Here is a 21,068-nt window from a genome sequence, read left to right as displayed (position 1 = left end):
ACTGGCCAGAGCTGTCAGGTTAGTCTGGGTTCAGCTGACCAGTGGTCACTGGATACAAATGGGATCGTACTTCTCTATTTAACAAAGCAATAGCTTAAAGCTCCCACACCCCTGCAGTATAAAGACACACCAATTACAGTATAACATTAGCATACTTCTAGTCGGAGATTAACCCTTTGCTGACAATTTCCTTGAGTTAAACAAGGTGAAGATAAGATGGCACAGTGATTGAGTGAGGATGCAAAACACACAGAGACTGGATCACACGTGTTGGATGCTTGTTGACATGTCCAAACTCCTTCACACTTCCACAGGCGCACTAGCCGAGCACTGAACGTTTTCTGGATCCAATTCGAGCTTCGTGTGTGGACACTGATCCTGGAACATGTGCTTCATCTGCATCGCAGAGAGGAGAAACGATGAGTATTACTGCAAGGGGAGGAGTGAATAGAAAGAGACAGAGAGGATACAGACAGAGATCGGGAGAAAGGGTGGGGACAAGACAGTGAGAGACAGGGTGAGGCAAAGATACTCAGATAGAGGGAGAGATGGAGAGGGAGGGTGGGAGAGCTACAGGGATTGAGACAGAGGTAGAGAAACAGATGGCGTGAGAGCGAGAGGTCGTCAGAGATGCAGTGAGGGAGAGACAGACACAGACAGAAAGAAAGACAAAGAAAGAGAAATACAGAGTGGGTGAGCGAGGCAGAGAAAGAGACAGAGATAGAAAGGACATAAAGAGAGAATGGGGTGAGTGAGAGGGAAGATCAGAGAGAGGTTACCGTACAACGAGGAGGCCATTCATCCCCTCGAATCTGTTACACAGGAACAGGAGGAGGCCACTGAGCCCCTCTTTCGAGTTCTTACACAGGAACAGGAGAAGGCCATTCAGCCCCCTCACCCGCTCTCGAGCCTTTCACACAGGCTCAGGAGGAAGCCCATTCAACCCCTCACAAGCCTGATCTGGGGGACCAGTTGATAAGCAGAGGGGAATTAGAGCTGTTTAAATAATGACCTGGAGTTCCCATTCAGTGAATACAGACAGTGAGAGGGAGGATCTGTTGTCTCCCGTGTTTCTCCTCAGTACAGTGCAGTCTCTCACCCTCTCCACAACGATTCTCTTTGCAGATTCTTCATCCAGATCAGTCATTGAAGTGATCTTCACATTAATCCTCTTGTATTTGGTACCTAAACACAACAGTCACAACATCAACAGGTTGAACACACCCAGAGTTTAGCACAGGGCACGGGACGTATTTCGACTGAACTCTCCTCTCTAATTTAAACTCTCTTTCCTCCAGTTTGTCATAAACTCGTTTGTTCATCTGTCTCTGTTATTCTCTCTATCTCAACTCGTCTTGTCTCTAATCTGACCTCCCTTTGTTATCATCCTCTATCCTGCACTCTCTTCTCTGTTGCCTCTTGTTCCATCTCCCGAGATCATTTGCATTCCGTGTTTACTCCGGTCTCACTGCCCTTTTCTCTGTCTCTGTCTCTCACTCTCACTCTCTCTCTCTCTCTCTGATGCTCTCTGTCCCTCTGACAAAGACAAAGACAGAGAGACAGACAAAGAGCATCTGTGAGAGAGACAGAGAGAGAAAGTGAGAGTCAGAGAGACAGACAGGGAGACAGAACATCAGAGAGAGTGGGAGACAGAGTGAGGCGAAAGAGGGAGCTGGAGAAACTGAGACCCGCATCGGAGAGAGGCGGTTACAGAAATGAAATATATTTATATATGCGTGTGAAAGGCAGATAAAGGAGAGACAGAGATAAAACTGAGAGTAAGAGAGAGAGGGATGTGAGATAGAAGCTCAAAGATATTTCTGAAGGAATTTCTGAACGTTTACGTTTCTGTGTTTCCCAATGATTCCACTCAGACTGAACACAAGCGACTGCAACTCTTGTCTGACAGCACAGACAAGGCAGAGAGAGAGAGTGAGAACGATGGGTTTCCCTACACAGAACGATCACACAGCTGTTTGGAGGCCCTCGGTCCTGATATATTTGTGCCAGACTGAGACAGGAGGAGGGATTTAATATTCCTGAAATGTGGAGAATCTGAAATGTTCCCACCATCATCAGAAACAGGCTGGGAGTCGGGAGGTTCCTCGGGAGTAGACGGAATCCCCGAGTCTGAGAGGATCAAATAAAGACAAGAGGAATTTCACTGGGATTCAGAACGCTGGATGAGTGGACAGAAGTGTTTTAACACAGAACCTCCTCTCGTATGTAATCTAACTCCCTCGACACACTGAATCAATGTATACCAGCCTTTACCGAGGGGAGACACCAGACATCATCGGCTGCAGAATCAGTTACGACTCCGACAAGGAAAAAAAACTAACAGAGAAAATTCAGGAGATTATCAAAGTGATCAGCGAAACGACAGGGGGAAAGTGGAGTCAGAGAACAACAGAGAGCAGGAATGAGAGAAAAGGAGGGAAGGCGACAGGAGTGAGACAGAAAAGAGTAAGGGAGATCTGGAATGAGTGAGAACAAGAGAGAGAAAAGAAAACAGCACTGCAATGTTCCCCTTAATCAATACTGATACCCCTCCTCCTTTCCTTCCTCCCCTCTCTTTCCTGAACACCTTGTAGTCAGGAATATTCACTACCCAGTCCTGCCCCACTTAGAGCCAGGACCCTGTTATTGCCACAACATCATATTTCCACGTGGCTATCTGCGCCTGAAGCTCAACAACCTTATTTACCACTCTCCGTGCATCCATATACACACACATTAAACTGAATTTATAGCTTATCTCCTTTCCTCTTCCACTGCCCCCGTCTAATACGATACTCTTATCGACTCCAGTGTTATCTGTCCCTCCTAATTCTCTGTGCATCTGTGCTTTGCTCTCTAATATTGCTCAGACCACTGTTTTTCCTGATGTATATATTAATGACATAGACTGGGGCGTACAGGGCACACTTTCAAATTCTGCAGATGACACAAAACCTGGTTGTATTGTGAACTGTGAGGAGGACAGTGATAGACGTCAGGAGGTCATAGACAGGCTGGTGGGATGGGCAGACACTGGCAAATGAAATTTATCACAGAGAATTGTGAAGTGATTCATTTTGGTCGGACGAACGAGAGGCAATATAAAATAAAGGCTACAATTCTAAAGGAGGTGCAGGGGCAGAGGGACCTGGGGGGACATGTGCACAAATCATTGAAGGTGGCAAGACAGGTCGAGAGAGCGGTCAATACTTTGGAAGGATGTTAAGGTATTCGAGAGGGTGCAGAGAAGATTTACCAGAATGGTTCCCGGGATGAGGGACGTCAGTGACATGAATAGATCGGAGAAGCTGGGGCTGTTCTCCGTGGAGAAGAGACGATTAAGACGAGATTTGAGCAAGATGTTCATAATCAAGAGGGAACTGGACAGAGTAGTCAGGGAAAAACTGTTCCTCTTGGTGGGAGGATCCAGAACTAGAGAGCAACGCATTTAGGTGAGTGGTAAAAGTCACAACAGAGACAGGGAAACCTTATCACACAGTGAGTGGTTAGGATCTGAAATGCACTGCATGAGAGTGTGCTGGAGGCAGGTTTAATTGAGGCTTTCAAAAGGGAATTGGATAATTGTCATGGCAGAAAAAATCTGCAGGGCGACAGGAAAATGGCAGGAGTGGGAGTAGGTGAGTTGCACTGCCAGAGAGCTGGCTCAGTGAAGATGGGCTGAACAGAAACTTTCTGTGCCGTAACCAGTCTTTGATTCCATGATTCTGCGATGATAACCCCACAAAGCAGATACCTTAGCTTCCAGAGCCCGCTCGGGTAGTGGATGAAACCTCAGTAGATTCTCTCGTCTATTGTTCCTCGGATTGCTGAGTTTGAGCATCATGCTGCCCTAAGTCTCTATCACAGTCCCCTCAGTCACTGCATTACACTCTCCTCAGTCGCTGTATCACACTCCCCTCAGTCACTGCAACACACGCCCCTCAGGCACTGTATCACACTCCCCTCAGTCACTGCAACACACGCCCCTCAGGCACTGTATCACACTCCCCTCAGCCACTGCATTATATTCCCTTCAGTCACTGCACTCCACTCCCCTCAGACAGTGTATCACACTCTCCTCAGTCACTGTATCACACTCCCCCAGTCACAGTATCACACTCCCTTCAGTTCACTGTATCCCACTCCCCTCAGACAGAGTCTCACACTCCCCTCATTCAATGTATCACACTCCACTCAGTCACTGCATTATATTCGCTTCAGTCACTGCATCCCACTCTACTCAGACAGAGTATCACACTCCCCTCAGTCAATGTATCACACTCCCCCAGTCACTGTTTCACACTCTATCAGTCACTGTATCGCACTCCCCGCTGTCGCAGTATCACACTCCCCCAGTCACTGTATCACACTCTATCAGTCACTGTATCCCACACATTCAGTCACTGTATCCCACTTCCCTCAGTCACTGTATCACACTCCCCTCAGTCACTGTATCCCACACATTCAGTCACTGTATCCCACTTCCCTCAGTCGCTGTATCACACTCTCTCAGTCAGTGTATCACACTCCCCTCAGTCACTGTATCACTCTCCCCCAGTCACTGTATCACACTCCCCTCAGTCACTGTATCACACTCTCTCAGTCAGTGTATCACACTCCCCTCAGTCACTGTATCACTCTCCCCCAGTCACTGTATCACACTCTATCAGTCACTGTATCGCACTCCCCGCTGTTGCAGTATCACACACCCCTCAGTCACTGTATCCCACACATTCAGTCACTGTATCCCACTTCCCTCTGTCACTGTATCACACTCTCTCAGTCACTGTATCACACTCTCTCAGTCACTGTATCCCACTTCCCTCTTTCACTGTATCACGCTCACCTCAGTCACTGTATCCCACTCCCCTCAGTCACTCTATCACACTCCCCTCAGCCACTGCATTCCACTCTCCTCAGTGACTGTATCATACTCCCCTCAGTCACTGCATCACACTACCCTCAGTCGCTGCATCCCACTCCCCTCAGTGACTGTATCCCACTCCCCTCAGTCACTGCATCCCACACCCCTCAGTCACTGTATCACACTCCCTTCAGTCACTGTATCCCACTCCCCTCAGACACTGCATCACACTCCCCTCAGTCGCTGCATCGCACTCCCCTCAGTGACTGTATCACACTCCCTTCAGTCACTGTATCCCACTCCCCTCAGTCGCTGCATTCCCCTCTCCTCAGTGACTGTATCACACTCCCCTCAGTCACTGCATCACACTCCCCTCAGTCACTGCATCACACTACCCTCTGTCACTGTATCACATCCCCCTCAGTGACTGTATCACACTACCCTCAGTCACTGTATCACATCCCCCTCAGACACTGCATCACACTCCCCTCAGTCGCTGCATCGCACTCCCCTCAGTGACTGTATCATACTACCCTCAGACACTGTATCACACTCCCCTCAGTCGCTGCATCGCACTCCCCTCAGTCACTGCATCCCACACCCCTCAGTCACTGTATCACACTCCTCCAGTCACTGGATCACACTCCCTTCAGTCACTGTATCACACACCCCTCAGTCTCTGTATCACACTCCCTTCAGTCACTGTATCCCACTCCCCTCAGTCGCTGCATTCCCCTCTCCTCAGTGACTGTATCATACTCCCCTCAGTCGCTGCATCGCACTCCCCTCAGTGACTGTATCATACTACCCTCAGACACTGTATCACATTCCCCTCTGTAACTTTATCGCACTCCCCTCAATCACTGTATCACACTCCCGGAGTCACTGTATCACACTCCCCTCAGTCACTGTATAATGCTCCCCTCAGTCGCTGCATCCCACTCCCCTCAGTGACTGTATCACACTCCCCTCAGTCTCTGAATCACACTCCCTTCGGTCACTGTATCCCAATCCCCTCAGACAGTGTATAACACTACCCTCCGTAACTTTATCGCACTCCACTCAATCACTGTATCACACTCCCTGAGTCACTGTATCACACTCCCCTCAGTCACTGCATCACACTCCCCTCAGTCACTGTATCACACTCCCCTCAGTCACTGCATCACACTCCCCTCAGTCACTGCATCACACTCCCCTCAGTCACTGTATCACACTCCCCTCAGTCACTGTATCACACTCCCCTCAGTCACTGTATCACACTCCCCTCAGTCACTGTATCACACTCCCCTCAGTCACTGCATCACACTCCCCTCAGTCACTGTATCACACTCCCCTCAGTCACTGCATCACACTCCCCTCAGTCACTGTATCACACTCTCCTCAGACACTGCATCACACTCCCCTCAGTCACTGCATCCTACTCTCCTCAGACAGTGTATCACACTCCCCACAGTCACTGTATCACTCTCCCCCAGTCACCGTATCACACTCTCTCAGCCACTGTATAATGCTCCCCTTAGTCACTGTATCACACTCCCCTCAGTCACTCTATCACACTCCCCTCAGTCACTCTATCACACTCCCCTCAGTCGCTGCATTCCACTCTCCTCAGTGACTGTATCATACTCCCCTCAGTCACTGTAACACACTACCCTCAGTGGCTGCATCCCACTCCGCTCAGTGACTGTTTCCTACTCCCCTCAGTCACTGCATCCCACACCCCTCAGTCACTGTATCACACTCCCTTCAGTCACTGTAAACCACTCCCCTCAGTCGCTGCATTCCCCTCTCCTCAGTGACTGTATCACACTCCCCTCAGTCACTGTATCACACTACCCTCAGTCGCTGCATCCCACTCCCCTCAGTGACTGTATCCTACTCCCCTCAGTCACTGCATCCCACACCCCTCAGTCACTGTATCACACTCCCTTCAGTCACTCTATCCCACTCCCCTCAGTCGCTGCATTCCACTCTCCTCAGTGACTGTATCATACTCCCCTCAGTCACTGTATCACACTACCCTCAGTCGCTGCATCCCACTCCCCTCAGTGTCTGTATCCTACTCCCCTCTGTCACTGCATCCCACACCCCTCAGTCACTGTATCACACTCCCTTCAGTCACTGTAAACCACTCCCCTCAGTCGCTGCATTCCCCTCTCCTCAGTGACTGTATCACACTCCCCTCAGTCACTGTATCACACTACCCTCAGTCGCTGCATCCCACTCCCCTTTGTGTCTGTATCCTACTCCCCTCAGTCACTGCATCCCACAGCCCTCAGTCACTGTATCACACTCCCTTCAGTCACTGTATCCCAATCCCCTCAGTTAGTGTATAACACTCCACTCCGTAACTTTATCGCACTCCCCTCAATCACTGTATCACACTCCCTTCAGTCACTGTATCCCAATCCCCTCAGTTAGTGTATAACACTCCACTCCGTAACTTTATCGCACTCCCCTCAGTCACTGTATCACACTCCCCTCTGTCACTGTATCACATCCCCCTCAGACACTGCATCACACTACCCTCAGTCGCTGCATCGCACTCCCCTCAGTGACTGTATCATCCTACCCTCAGACACTGTATCACACTCCCCTCAGTCTCTGTATCACACTCCTCCAGTCACTGGATCACACTCCCTTCAGTCACTGTTTCCCAATCCCCTCAGTCAGTGTATAACACTCCCCTCTGTAACTTTATCGTACTCCCCTCAATCACTGTATCACACTCCCGGAGTCACTGTATCACACTCCCCGCTGTCACAGTATCACAATCCCCTCAGTCACTGTATCCCAAACATTCAGTCACTGTATCCTACTTCCCTCTGTCACTGTGTCACACTCTCTCAGTCACTGTATCACACTCTTTCAGTCACTGTATCACACTTCCTCTGTCATTGTATCACACTACCCTCAGTCACTATGTCCCACTGCCCTCAGTCACTATATCCCACTCCCCTCGGTCAGTGCAACCTTCTCCCCTCAGTCACTGCATCACTCTCCCCTCAGTAACTATGTCCCACTCCCCTCAGTCCCATTGGTGCGAGGATCCAGAACTAGAGGGCACCGGTTTTAGGTGAGTGATGTAAGTCACAACAGAGACAGGAAAATCTTTTCACACAGCGAGTGGTTAGGATCTGAAATGCACTGCCTGAGAGTGTGCTGGAGGCAGGTTCAATTGAGGCCTTCAAAAGGGAATTGGATAATTATCATCGGAGAAACAATCTGCAGGGAGATGGGGAAATGGCAGGAGTGGGAGTAGGTGAGTTGCTCAGGCAGAGAGCTGGCACAGTGACGATGGGCAGAACGGCCTCTTTCTGTGCTGTAACCAGTCTCTGATTCCATGATTCTGCGATGATAACACCACAAGGCAGGTACCTGAGCTTCCAGAGCCCGCTGGGGTGGAGGATGAAACCTCAGTAGATTCTCTAGTCGATTGTTCCTCGGATTCCTGCGTTTGGGAAGTCACGGGTTCTGTAGTAAAGGGAGGGAGACATTGCAAAGTGAGACATGGAGAAAAACACATCAGGTCAACAGGATGGTGCTCGTGTCAGGAGAATGACAGATAACAATCTTTATAAAACCATTATCTTCCATCCTGTTCACGACATTACTGCGTCACACTCCCCTCAGTCACGGCGTCACGCTCCCCTCAGTCTCCATCACAATCCCCTCAGTCACGGCGTCACGCTCCCCTCAGTCTCCATCACACTCCCCTCTGTCACTGTATCACACTCCCAGCAGTCACTGCATCACACTCACCTCAGTCACTGCATCACAATATCTCAGTCACTGTATCAACTCCTCTCAGTCACTGTATCCCACTGCCCTCAGTCACTGTATCACACTCACCTCAGTCACTGTATCCCACTCACCTCAGTCACTGCATCCCACACTCCGCAGTTACCACATCCCACTCTGCACAGTGAATACATACCACTGCCCACAGTCACTATAACCCACTGCCCTCAGTCACTACGACCCACTCTGCTCAGTGACTATCTCCCACTGCCCTCAATCACTGCATCCATATCCCATCAGTCACTATATCCCACTCACCTCAGTGACTATGTTCCACTGCCCTCAGTCACTATGTCCCACTGCCCACAATGACTATATCCCACTCCCCTGAATGACTATATCCCACTCCCCTCAGTCACTATGTTCCGCACCCCTCGATGACTATATCCCACTGCCCTCAATCACTATGTCCTACTGCCCTCAGTAACTATATCCCACTCCCCTCAGTCACTATATCCCTCTCCCCTCACTCACTATATCCCACTCCCCTCATTCACTATGTCTCACTCCCCTCAGTCACGACATCCCACTGCCCTCAATCACTATGTCCAGCTGCCCTCAGTAACTACATCCCACTCCCCTCAGTCACTATGTCCCACTCCCCTCAGTCACTACATCCCTCTCCCCTCACTCACTATAACCCACTACCCTAAGTCACTCTGTCCCACTCCCCTCAGTCACTACATCCCTCTCCCCTCACTCACTATATCCCACTGCCCTCAGTCACTATGCCCCACTGCCCTCAGTCACTATATCCCACTCACCTCGGTCAGTGCAACCTTCTCCCCTCAGTCACTACATCCATCTCCCCCACTAACTATGCCCCACTCCCCTAAGTCCCATTGGTGGGAGGATCCAGAACTGGAGGGCACCGGTTTTAGGTGAGTGGTAAAAGTCACAACAGAGACAGGAAAACCTTTTCACACAGCGAGTGGTTAGGATCTGAAATGCACTTCCTGAGAGTGTGCTGGAGGCAGGTTCAATTGAGGCTTTCAAAAGGGAATTGGAAAATTGTCATTGGAGAAATAATCTGCAGTGCGACGGGGAAATTGCAGGAGTGGGTGTAGATGAGTTGCACAGGCATAGAGCTGTCAAGGTGATGATGGGCTCAATGGCCTCTTCCTGTGCTGTAACCAGTCACTGATACCATGATTCTGCGATGATGACCCCACATGACAGGTACCTGAGCTTCCAGAGCCCGCTGGGGTGGAGGATGAAACCTCAGTAGATTCTCTAGTCGATTGTTCCTCGGATTCCTGAGTTTGGGAAGTCACGGGTTCTGTATTAAAGGGAGGGAGACATTGCAAAGCGGGACATGGAGAAAAACACATCAGGTCAACAGGATTGTGCTCGTGTCAGGAGAATGACAGATAACAATCTTTATAAAACCATTATCTTCCATCCTGTTCACTACATTACTGCGTCACACTCCCCTCAGTCACTGTATCACACTCCCAGCAGTCACTGCATCACACTCCCAGCGGTCACTGCATCACACTCACCTCAGTCACTATATCATACTCCCCTCACTCACTGTATCCCACTCACCTCAGTCACTGTATCACACTCACCTCAGTCACTGCATCACACTCCCCTCAGTCACTGCATCACACTCTCTCAGTCACTGTATCACACTTCCCTCAGTCACTATATCACATTCCTCTCAGTCAATGTATTCCACTCCCCACAGTCACTCGATCACACTACCGTCATTCGCTGCATCCCACTCCCCTCAGTGACTGTATCATACTCCCCTCAGTCACGGTGTCACAGTACACTCAGTCGCTGCATCCCACTCCCCTCAGTGACCGTATCCTACTCCCCTCAGACACTGTATCACAGTCCTTGAGTCACTCCATCACACTCCCCTCAGTCACTGTGTCACACTCGTTCAGTCACAGTATCACACTTCCCTCTGTCACTGCATCACACTCCCCTTAGTCACTGTATCACACTCCCCTCACTCACTGTGTCAGACTCCACTCTGTCACTGTATCACACTTCCTCTGTCATTGTATCACACTCCCCTCAGTCACTGTATCACATTCCCCTCAGTCACTGCATCACACTCCCCTCACTCACTGTATCACATTCCCCTCTGTCACTGTATCACACTCCCTCTGTCACTGCATCACACTAACCTCAGTCACTGTAACAAGTTCCCCTCAGACACTGTATCATACTACCCTCAGTCGCTGCATCACACTCCCCTCAGTGACTGTTTCATACTCCCCTCAGACTCTGTATCACACTCCCCTCAGTCATGTATCACATTCCCCTCAGTCACTGTATCGCACTCCCCTCAGACACTGTATCACACTCCCCTCAGACACTGTATCACACTCCCCTCAGTCACTGTGTCACACTCGCTCAGTCACAGTATCACACTTCCCTCTGTACTGCATCACACTCCCCTCAGTCACTGTATCACACTCCCCTCACTCACTGTGTCAGACTCCACTCTGTCACTGTATCACACTTCCTCTGTCATTGTATCACACTCCCCTCAGTCACTGGATCACATTCCCCTCAGTCACTGTATCACACTCCCCTCACTCACTGTATCACACCCCCTCTGTCACTGCATCACACTACCCTCAGTCACTGTATCAAGTTCCCCTCAGACACTGTATCTCACTACCCTCAGTCGCTGCATCACACTCCCCTCAGTGACTGTTTCATACTCCCCTCAGACACTGTATCATACTACCCTCAGTGACTGCATCACACTCCCCTCAGTTGCTGTATTCCACTCCCCTCAGACACTGCATCATACTACCCTCAGTCTCTGTATCCCACTCCCCTCAGTCACTGTATCCCACTCACCTCAGTCACTACATCCCACTCTCAGCAGTTACCACATCCCACTCCGCAAAGTCAATACATCCCACTGCCCTAAGTCACTATATCCCACGGCCCTCAGTCACTACGTCCCACTCCGCTCAGTTACTACATCCCAGTGCCCTCAATCACTATATCCCACTGCCTTCAGTCACTATGTCCCACTGCCCTCAATGACTATATCCCTCTCCCCTCAGTCACTATGTCCCACTCCCCTCAGTCACTACATCCTTCTCCCCTCACTCACTATATCCCACTACCCTAAGTCACTATGTCCCACTCCCCTCAGTCACTACATCCTTCTCCCCTCACTCACTATATCCCACTACCCTAAGTCACTCTGTCCCACTCCCCTCAGTCACTACATCCCTCTCCCCTCACTCACTATATCCCACTGCCCTCAGTCACAATGTCCCACTGCCCTCAGTCACTATATCCCACTCACCTCGGTCAGTGCAACCTTCTCCCCTCAGTCACTACATCCCTCTCCCCCAGTAACTATGCCCCACACCCCTAAGTCCCATTGGTGGGAGGATCCAGAACCAGAGGGCACCGGTTTTAGGTGAGTGGTAAAAATTACAACAGAGACAGTAAAACCTTTTCACACAGCGTGTGGTTAGGATCTGAAATGCACTGCCTGAGAGTGTGCTGGAGGTAGGTTCAATTGAGGCTTTCAAAAGGGAATTGGAAAATTGTCATTGGCGAAACAATCTGCAGTGCGACGGGGAAATAGCAGGAGTGGGAGTAGGTTAGTTGCACAGGCGTCGAGCTGTCACAGTGACGATGGGCTCAACGGGCTCTTTCTGTGCTGTAACCAGTCTCTGATTCCATGATTCTGCGATGATAACACCACAAGGCAGGTACCTGAGCTTCCAGAGCCCGCTGGGGTGGAGGATGAAACCTCAGTAGATTCTCTAGTCGATTGTTCCTCGGATTCCTAAGTTTGGGAAGTCACGGGTTCTGTCATAATGGGAGGGAGACATTGCCAAGTGAGACATGGAGAAACACACATCAGGTCAACAGGATGGTGCTCGTGTCAGGAGAATGACAGATAACAATCTTTATAAAACCATAATCTTCCATCCTGTTCAATACATTACTGTGTCACACTCCCCTCAGTCACGGCGTCACGCTCCCCTCAGTCACTGCATCACACTCATCTCAGTCACTATATCACACTCCCCTCAGTCACTGTATCACATTCCCCTCAGTCACTCAATCACAATCACCTCAGTCCCTATATCACACTCCCCTCACTCACTGTATCACACTCACCTCAGTCACTGTATCACACACACGCCAGTCGCTGTATCTCACTCCCCTCAGTCGCTGTATCAGACTCTCCTCAGTCGCTGTATTACACTCCCCTCAGTCACTGCATCACACGCCCCTCAGTCACTGCATCACACTCTCTCAGTCACTGTATCACACTCCTCTCAGTCACTGTATCCCACTCCCCACAGTCACACTATCAAACAGCCCTCAGTCGCAGCATCCCACTCCCCTCAGTGACTGTATCATACTCCCCTCAGTCACTTTATCACAGTACCCTCAATCACTATGTCCCACTGCCCACAGTCACTATATCCAACTCCCCTCAGTCACGATGTCCCATTCCCCTCAGTCACTGCATCCCTCTCCCCTCACTCACTATATCCCACTGCCCACAGTCACTATATCCCTCTCCCCTCAGTCATTACATCCCTCACCCCTCAGACAGTACATCCCACTCCCCTCGGTCATTATATCCCACTGCCCTCTGTCATTTCCCCACACTCCATCAGTAAGAGACTGGATGGGTCACTGAGACTGAGCACGTCAGGTATCACACTATGTGTGTCTATAATATTATTCCAGTTTATTTGGGTCAGATCTGTTCTCACTCTACTGAGATTGGTTCTCCCTCAATGAATTATCTTTCCTCCGGATTTCTCATTGTCCTTTTCCATTGCCAACCTAAACCACATGATATGATGGTCACTGTCCCCTAAATGTTCCCCGACTGACCCATAATTCACTTATCCAACCACATTTCCCAGAACCAGATCCAGCAATGCCTCCTTCCTCGTTGGACTGGAAACAAACTGACGGAGGGAATCCTTCTGGACACACTCTAGAAATTCTTGTCCCTCTCTGCCCTTTACACTATTACTATCCCAGTCTATATTCAGACAACTAAAGCCCAACGATATATCTACACTTTAACTCTTGCACTTCTTGGTTGCTCCATGCAAATCTGTTCCTCTATATCTTTCCCACTACTTGTTGGCCTATAGAATACACCCAGAAAGGTAATGGTATTTCTTTCCTTGTTTCATTCTAATCTGATGGATTCTATCCTTGGTTCCTCTCCGACATCATCTCTTTCCAGCACTGTAATGTTCCTCTTTATCAATACTGATACCCCTCCTCCTTTCCTTCCATCCCTCCCTTTCCTGAGCACATTGTAGTCAGGAATATTCACTACCAGGTCCTGCCCCTCTTAGAGCCAGGACTCTGTTATTGACACAACATCATATTTCCACATGGCTATCTGCGCCTGCAGCTCAACAACCTTTTTTACCACTCTCATTGCATTCTCATATACACACACATTGAACTGAATTTACAGCTCATCACCTTCCCTCTTACATTGTCCCTGTCTAATACGTTACTCTTTTCTACTCCAGTGTTATCTGTCCCTCCTAACTCTCTGTGCATCTGTGTTTTGATCTGTAATATTGCTCGGACCCCTGTTTTCCCTGGTGTATATTAATGACATAGACTGGGGCGTACATGCCACAATTTCAAAATTTGCAGATGACACAAAACCTGGAAGTATTGTAAACTGTGAGGAGGATAGTGATAGACGTCAGGAGGTTATAGACAGGCTGGTGGGATTGGCAGACAGTGGCAGATGAAACTTAACGCAGAGAATTGTGAAGTGATTCATTTTGGTCGGACGAACGAGGAGAGGCAATATAAAATAAAGGATACAATTGCAAAGGGGGTGCAGGGGCAGAGGGACCTGGGCGTACGTGTGCACAAATCATTGAAGGTGGCAAGACAGGTCCAGAGAGCGGTTAATACGTTCGGAAGGATGTGAAGGTATTCGAGAGGGTGCGGAAATGATTTACGAGAATGGTTCCTGGGATGAGGGACGTCAGTTACATGGATACATTGGAGAAGCTGGGGCTCTTGTCCCTGGAGAAGAGAAGCTTAAGAAGAGATTTAATCGAGATGTTCAAAATCACGAGGGATGTGGACAGAGTAGACAGGGAGAAATTGTTCCCATTGGTGGGAGGATCCAGAACCAGAGGGCACCGGCTTTAAGTGAGTGGTAAAAGTAGCAACAGAGACAGGAAAACCTTTTCACACAGCGAGTGGTTAGGATCTGGAATGCACTGCCTGAGACTGTGCTGGAGGCAGGTTCAATTGAGGCTTTCAAAAGGGAATTGGATAATTATCACAGGAGAAACAATCTGCAGGGAGATGGGGAAATTGCAGGAGTGGGAGCAGTTGAGTTGCTCAGGCAGAGAGCTGGCACGGTGACGATTGTCTGAACGGCCTCTTTCTGTGCTGTAACCGGTTTATGATTCCATGATTCTGCGATGATAACCCCACAAGGCAGATACCTGAGCTTCCAGAGCCCGCTGGGATAGAGGAGGGCCCCTCAGTGGATTCTGCAGTCGATTGTTCCTCGGATTCCTGAGTTTGGTAAGTCACGGGTTCTGTAATAAAGGGAGGGAGACATTGCAGAGTGAGACATGGAGGATAACACAATAGGTCAACAGGATGGTACTAGTGTCAGGAGAATGTCAGATATCAATCTTTATAAAACCATAGTCTTCCATCTGTTCACTACATTATTGTGTCAAACTCCCCTCAGTCACGGCGTCACACTCCCCTCTGTCTCTATCACACTCCCCTCAGTCACTGCATCACACTCATCTCAGTCAGTGTATCACACTCATCTCAGTCGCCCGATCCCACTCCCCTCAGTCACTGTATCGCTCTCCCCTCAGTCAATGTATCACACTCCCCTCAGTCACTGTTTCACACTCCCCTCAGTCACTGATTCACTCTCCCCTCAGTCGCTGTATCACACTCTCCTCAGTCGCTGTATCACACTCCCCTCAGTAACTGTGTCCCATCCCCTCAGTCACTGTATCACACTCCCTTCAGTCACTTCATCCCACTCCCCTCTGTCACTGTTTTCCAACTGCCCTCTATCATTGCCCCACACTCCATCATTAAGAGACTGGATGCGTCTCTTGGAATGAGCACTTCAGGCGTCACAGTGTGGGAATCTGTAATATGATTCCAGATTATTTGGGTCAGATCTGTTCTCACTCTATTGAGATTGGTTCTCCCTCACTGAATTATCTTTCCTCCGCATTTCTCCTTGTCCTTTTCCATTACCAACCTAAACCACATGATACGCTGGTCACTGTCCCCAAATGTTCCCCGGCTGACCCTTAATTCACTTGTCCAACCTCATTTCCCAGAACCAGATCCAGCAATGCCTCCTTCCTCGTTGGACTTGAAACAAACTGACGTAGGAAATTCTCCTGAACACACTCGAGAAACTCTTGTCCCTCTCTGCCGTTTACACTATTACTATTCCAGAGTATATTCAGATAATTATAGCCCAATGATATATCTACACTTTAACTCTTGCATCTCTTGGTTGCTCTATGCAAATCTGTTCATCTATATCTTTCCCACTAGTTGTTGGCCTATAACATACACCCAGAAAGGTCATGGTATTTCTTTCGTTGTTTCACTTTAATCTGATGGATTCTATCCTTGGTTCCTCTCCGACATCATCTTCTTCCAGCACTGTAATTCTCCCCTTAAACAATACTGATGCCCCTCCTCCTTTCCTTCCTTCCCTCTCTTTCCTGAACACCTTGTCAGGAATATTCACTACCCAGTCCTGCCTCTCTTGGAACCAGGACTCGGTTATTGCCACAACAGCATATTTCCACGTGGCTATCTGCGCCTGCAGCTCAACAACCTTATTTACCACTCTCCGTGCATCCATATACACACATTAAACTGAATTTTCAGCTCATCACCATCCCTCTTGCACTGTCCCAGTCCAATACGTTACTCTTTTCTACTCCAGTGTTATCTGTCCCTCCTAATTCTCTGTGCATCTGTGTTTTACTCTTTAATATTGATCGAACCCTGTTTTTCTTGATGTATATTAATGTGTTGCATTTGTGTGTACAGGGCAGAATTTCAAAAGTTGTGGAGGGCACAAGACCTGGAAGTATTGTGAACAGTGAGAAGGATAGTGATGGACTTCAAGTGGACATAGACAGACCTGTGGAATGGGCAGGCAAGTGACAGATGAAATTTAATGCAGAGAATTGTGAAGTGATTCATTTTGGTCGGACGAACGAGGAGAGGCAATATAAAATAAAGGATACAATTGTAAAGGGGGTGCAGGGGCAGAGGGACCTGGGCGTACGTGTGCACAAATCATTGAAGGTGGCAAGACAGAGAGCGGTGAATACTTAGGAAGGACGTTAAGGTATTCGAGAGGGTGCGGAGATGATTTACGAGAATGGTTCCCAGGATGAGGGACGTCAGTTACTTGGATAGATTGGAGAAGATGGGGCTGTTCTCCCTGGAGAAGAGAAGATTAAGAGAAGATTTGATCGAGGTGTTCAAAATCGCGAGGGATGTGGACAGAGCTGACAGGGAGAAACTGTTCCCATTGGTGGTAGAATCCAGAACCAGAGGACACCGGTTTTAGGTGAGTGGTAAAAGTCGCAACAGAGACAGGAAAACCTTTTCACACAGCGAGTGGTTAGGGTCTGGAATGCACTGCCTGTGAGTGCGCTGGAGGCAGGTTCAATTGAGGCTTTCAAAAGGGAATTGGAAAATTATCATAGGAGAAACAATCTGCTGGGTGATGGGGAAATGGCAGGAGTGCGAGTAGGTGGATTGCTCTGGCAGAGAGCTGGCACGGTGACGATGGGCTGAATGGCCTCTTTCTGTGCTGTAACCAGTCTCTGATTCCATCTTTCTGTAATTATAATCCGGCACGGCAGATACCTGGGGTTCCAGAGCCCACTGGGATAGAGGATGAAACCTCAGTGGATTCTCCAGTCGATTGTTCCTCGGATTCCTGAGTTTGGGAAGTCATGGGCTCTGTAATAAAGGGAGGGAAACATTGCAGAGTGAGAGATGGAGAAAAACACAACATTTCAACAGGATGGTACTAGTGTCAGGAGAAAGTGAGATATCAATCTTTATAAATCCATCATCTTCCATCCTGATCATGACATTACTGTATCCCACTCCACTCAGTCACTGTATCCCACTCCCCTCAGTTGCTGTGTCCCATGCCCCTCCGTCGCTGTATCCCACTCCCCTCAGTCGCTGTATCCCACTCCCCTCTTTCGCTGTATCCCACTCCCCTCAGTCACTGTATCCCACTCCCCTCAGTCACTGTATCACTCTCCCCTCAGTCACTGTGTTACACTCCCCTCAGCCTGTGTAACCCACAACCCTCGGTCTCTACATTCCACTCCCCTCAGTCACCGCATCCCACTCCCATAGGTCACTACATCCCACTCAGCTCCGTTAGTCTATCCCACTCCCCTCAGTCACTGCATCCCACCTCCCTCTGTCACTACATCCCACTACTCTCAGGCTCTAACTCGCACTCCCACTTCCCTCAGTCACAACATCCCACTCCCTCAGTCAGGCCATCGCACTGCCCTCAGTCACGGCATCCCAAGCCCCTCCGTCACTGCCTCCCACTCTCCCTCACTCTCTGGATCTAATATCAGTCACAGTATTCCACTCCCCTCATTCACTACAACTCACTCCCCTCAAACCTTTCACACAACTCCGCTCAGCCACTCCATCCCAGTCCCCTCAGTCATTGCATTCCATTCACCTCCATCAGTCTATCCCACTCTTCTCAGTCATTACACCCCACCATCCTCTGCCATTACATTGCACTCCCCTTAGTCACTACATCCCACTCCCCTCAGTCAATGCATCCCACTCCCCTCAGTCAATGCATCCCACTGCCCTCAGTCACTGTGAGTGAGAGATAACGTGTGAGAGTTAGAGACAGTGAGAGTGGGAGACAGAGTGAAAGAGGGCAACAGAGGGAGAGAAAAATGAGAAGAAAGAGAGCGATAGAAAATGTGAGAGATCAAGAAAGAGTCCGAGAGTGAGAGCAACAGATACAGACAGCGAGAGAAGAAGCGAAATGGGGAGAGCAGTGAGTTACAGAGATAAAGAGAGAGACAGAGGGAAAACGAAATTGTCAGATAGAGATAGACAGAGACTAAGTGAAAATGGCAGACAGAGAGAGAGAGCAAATATAGAGATATAAAGAGAAAGATACACAGAGAGCAAAAGAGATACTGACAGGAAGTGCAGAAAGAGGCAGTGGGAGAGGAGGGTGGAGAGAGAGGGATAGAAAATAAAACAGTCACAAGTAAATCCAGTGGTGATTTCAGAGGAAGCCTCTTTACTGAAAAGTGCGTCACAGCCCTAGACTCATACAATTATACAGCATGGAAACAGGCCCTTCGGCCCATCGTGTCCATGCCGATCATCAAGCACGTAGCTATTCTAATCCCATTTTCCAGCACTTGGCCCGTAATCATGTATGCTGCGGCGTTTCAAGTGCTTATCTACATACTTATTAAATGTTGTGAGGGTTCCTGCCTCTACCACCTCTTCAGACAGTGTGTTCCAGATTCCAACCACCCTCAGGGTGAAAATCTGTTTCCTCAAATCGCCTATAAACCTCTTGCCTTTTATCTTAAGTCTATTCCCCCTGGTTACTGACCCCTCCGCTAAGGGAAATAGTTTCTTCCAATCTAACCGATCAATGCCCTTTATAATTTTGTATACCTCAATCAGGTCCCCCCTCAGCCTTCTCTGCTCTAAGGAAAACAACCATAGCCTAGCCAGCCTCTCTTAACAGCTGAAATGCTCCAGCCCAGGCAACCTCCTGGTGAATCTCCTCTGCACCCTCTCCAGTGCAATCACATCCTTCCTATAGTGTGGTGCCCAGAACTGTTCTCAGTACTCCAGCTGTGGCCTAACTAGTGTTTTGTACAGCTCCATCATAACCGCCCTGCTCTTATATTCTGTGCCTCGGCTAAGACAGGCAAGTATCCCATATACCTTCCAAACCACATGATCTACCTGTGCTGCTGCCTTCAGTGAACTATGGACAAGTACACCAAGGTGTAGTGAGAATGTAGAATTAATCCTGAATTGTCCAGGGCAATGAAATTTGAGGTAAATCTGGTTAAACACCTGAAGGAGAAAGGAAAAGAGGGATAAGGTTGGATAAAGAGGAGTAGCAAGAGGGGCCGAGTGGCCTCTTACTGTGCGGTAGATTCCATTCACCCAAATCAGGCAGTCAGTGTAAGAATCTACCCGTCCTGCTTGATCAACACAAAACTGACACCTGAGGTGAAAGTATCGATTGGGTTAGATGGTGATTTCTCAATGGAGTGTGGAGTTGTTTGCTCCTTGGTTCTTGAGGTTGTTGAAGTCTCTGGATGTGTAATAAAGGGAAAGAAACATGGGGGAGAGCAGGAGTGAGAGGAAGCTCGAACTGGATAGATTAGAGTACAGTAAATCACAGATGCTAGTCTATATGAAAACCATTGTGAGACAATCCACTGTCCACACTCACCGCATCCCAGTTGGCACAGGAACTGCATTACATTTTCCCCAGTCATAAAATGTCACTGCCCTCAGTCATTGCATCCCACTCCCCGCAATCACATCTTCTCAATCCCCTTAGTCACTAAATCCCACTCCCCTCAATTACATCATCCCACTCCCCTCCGTCACTGCATCCCACTCCCCTCTGTCACTGCATCCCACTCCCCTCAATTACTTCATCCCACTCCCCTCCTTCACTACATCCCAATCCCCTCAATTACATCATCCCACTCCCCTTAATCACTGCATGCCACTCCCCGCAGTCTCTACATCCCACTCCCCTCAGTCACTACATCCCACTCCCCTCAATCACTACATCCCACTCCCCCTCAGTCACCCCATCCCACTCCCCTCAGTCACCCCATTCCACTCCCCTCAGTCGCCCCATCCACTCCCCTCAGTCACTACATTCCACTCCCCTCAGTCACTCCATCCCACTTCCCTCAGTAAGAGACTGGATGATCTCCAGGACTGATCTTCTATGATGTAACATTGGGTGTGGAATCTGTTTCGAATGGGCCCACAAGGGGGGTACCTGATGTTCCAGACACCGCTGGGGTAGACGATGATCCCCTCGTGGATTCTCGAGTTGATTGTTCCTCGGGTTCCTCAGTTGTGGCAGTCTCTGGATCTGTAATAAAGGAAGAGGGCGGAGAGGAGGAAACCCGAAGAGCTCATGTATTTAGTACTCGAGTCCAGACAGTGTCAGATTTTCATCTTTATCAAACCCTCGACTATCCAATCTGACTCCTCGTGAACATTGTTTCCTGGAGAGGGAGTGTGAGGTATCCAGCACTGCAGTGGGGACCTGACGTGAGCCATGAACACTGCAGGGATCAGAGTGCCTGATAGACAGGGA

At 49.1% G+C, this 21,068-nt stretch overlaps 1 long non-coding RNA gene across 1 annotated transcript; it reads right to left on the bottom strand.

Annotated features, from left to right (window-relative positions):
- Positions 1–12,444: 12,444 nt before the first annotated feature.
- Positions 12,445–17,642, bottom strand: LOC137364493 (uncharacterized). Its single transcript, XR_010973119.1, has 3 exons — positions 17,558–17,642; positions 15,124–15,219; positions 12,445–12,469 (listed from the first exon to the last, which is right to left on the bottom strand). It is a non-coding gene; the product is annotated as an uncharacterized lncRNA (long non-coding RNA).
- Between the last annotated feature and the right edge of the window lie 3,426 nt (positions 17,643–21,068).

Source organism: Heterodontus francisci, unplaced genomic scaffold, assembly GCF_036365525.1.
Source record: "Heterodontus francisci isolate sHetFra1 unplaced genomic scaffold, sHetFra1.hap1 HAP1_SCAFFOLD_745, whole genome shotgun sequence".
Taxonomy (NCBI): Eukaryota; Metazoa; Chordata; class Chondrichthyes; order Heterodontiformes; family Heterodontidae; genus Heterodontus; species Heterodontus francisci.
This window is presented reverse-complemented; position numbering and strand designations above follow the sequence as displayed.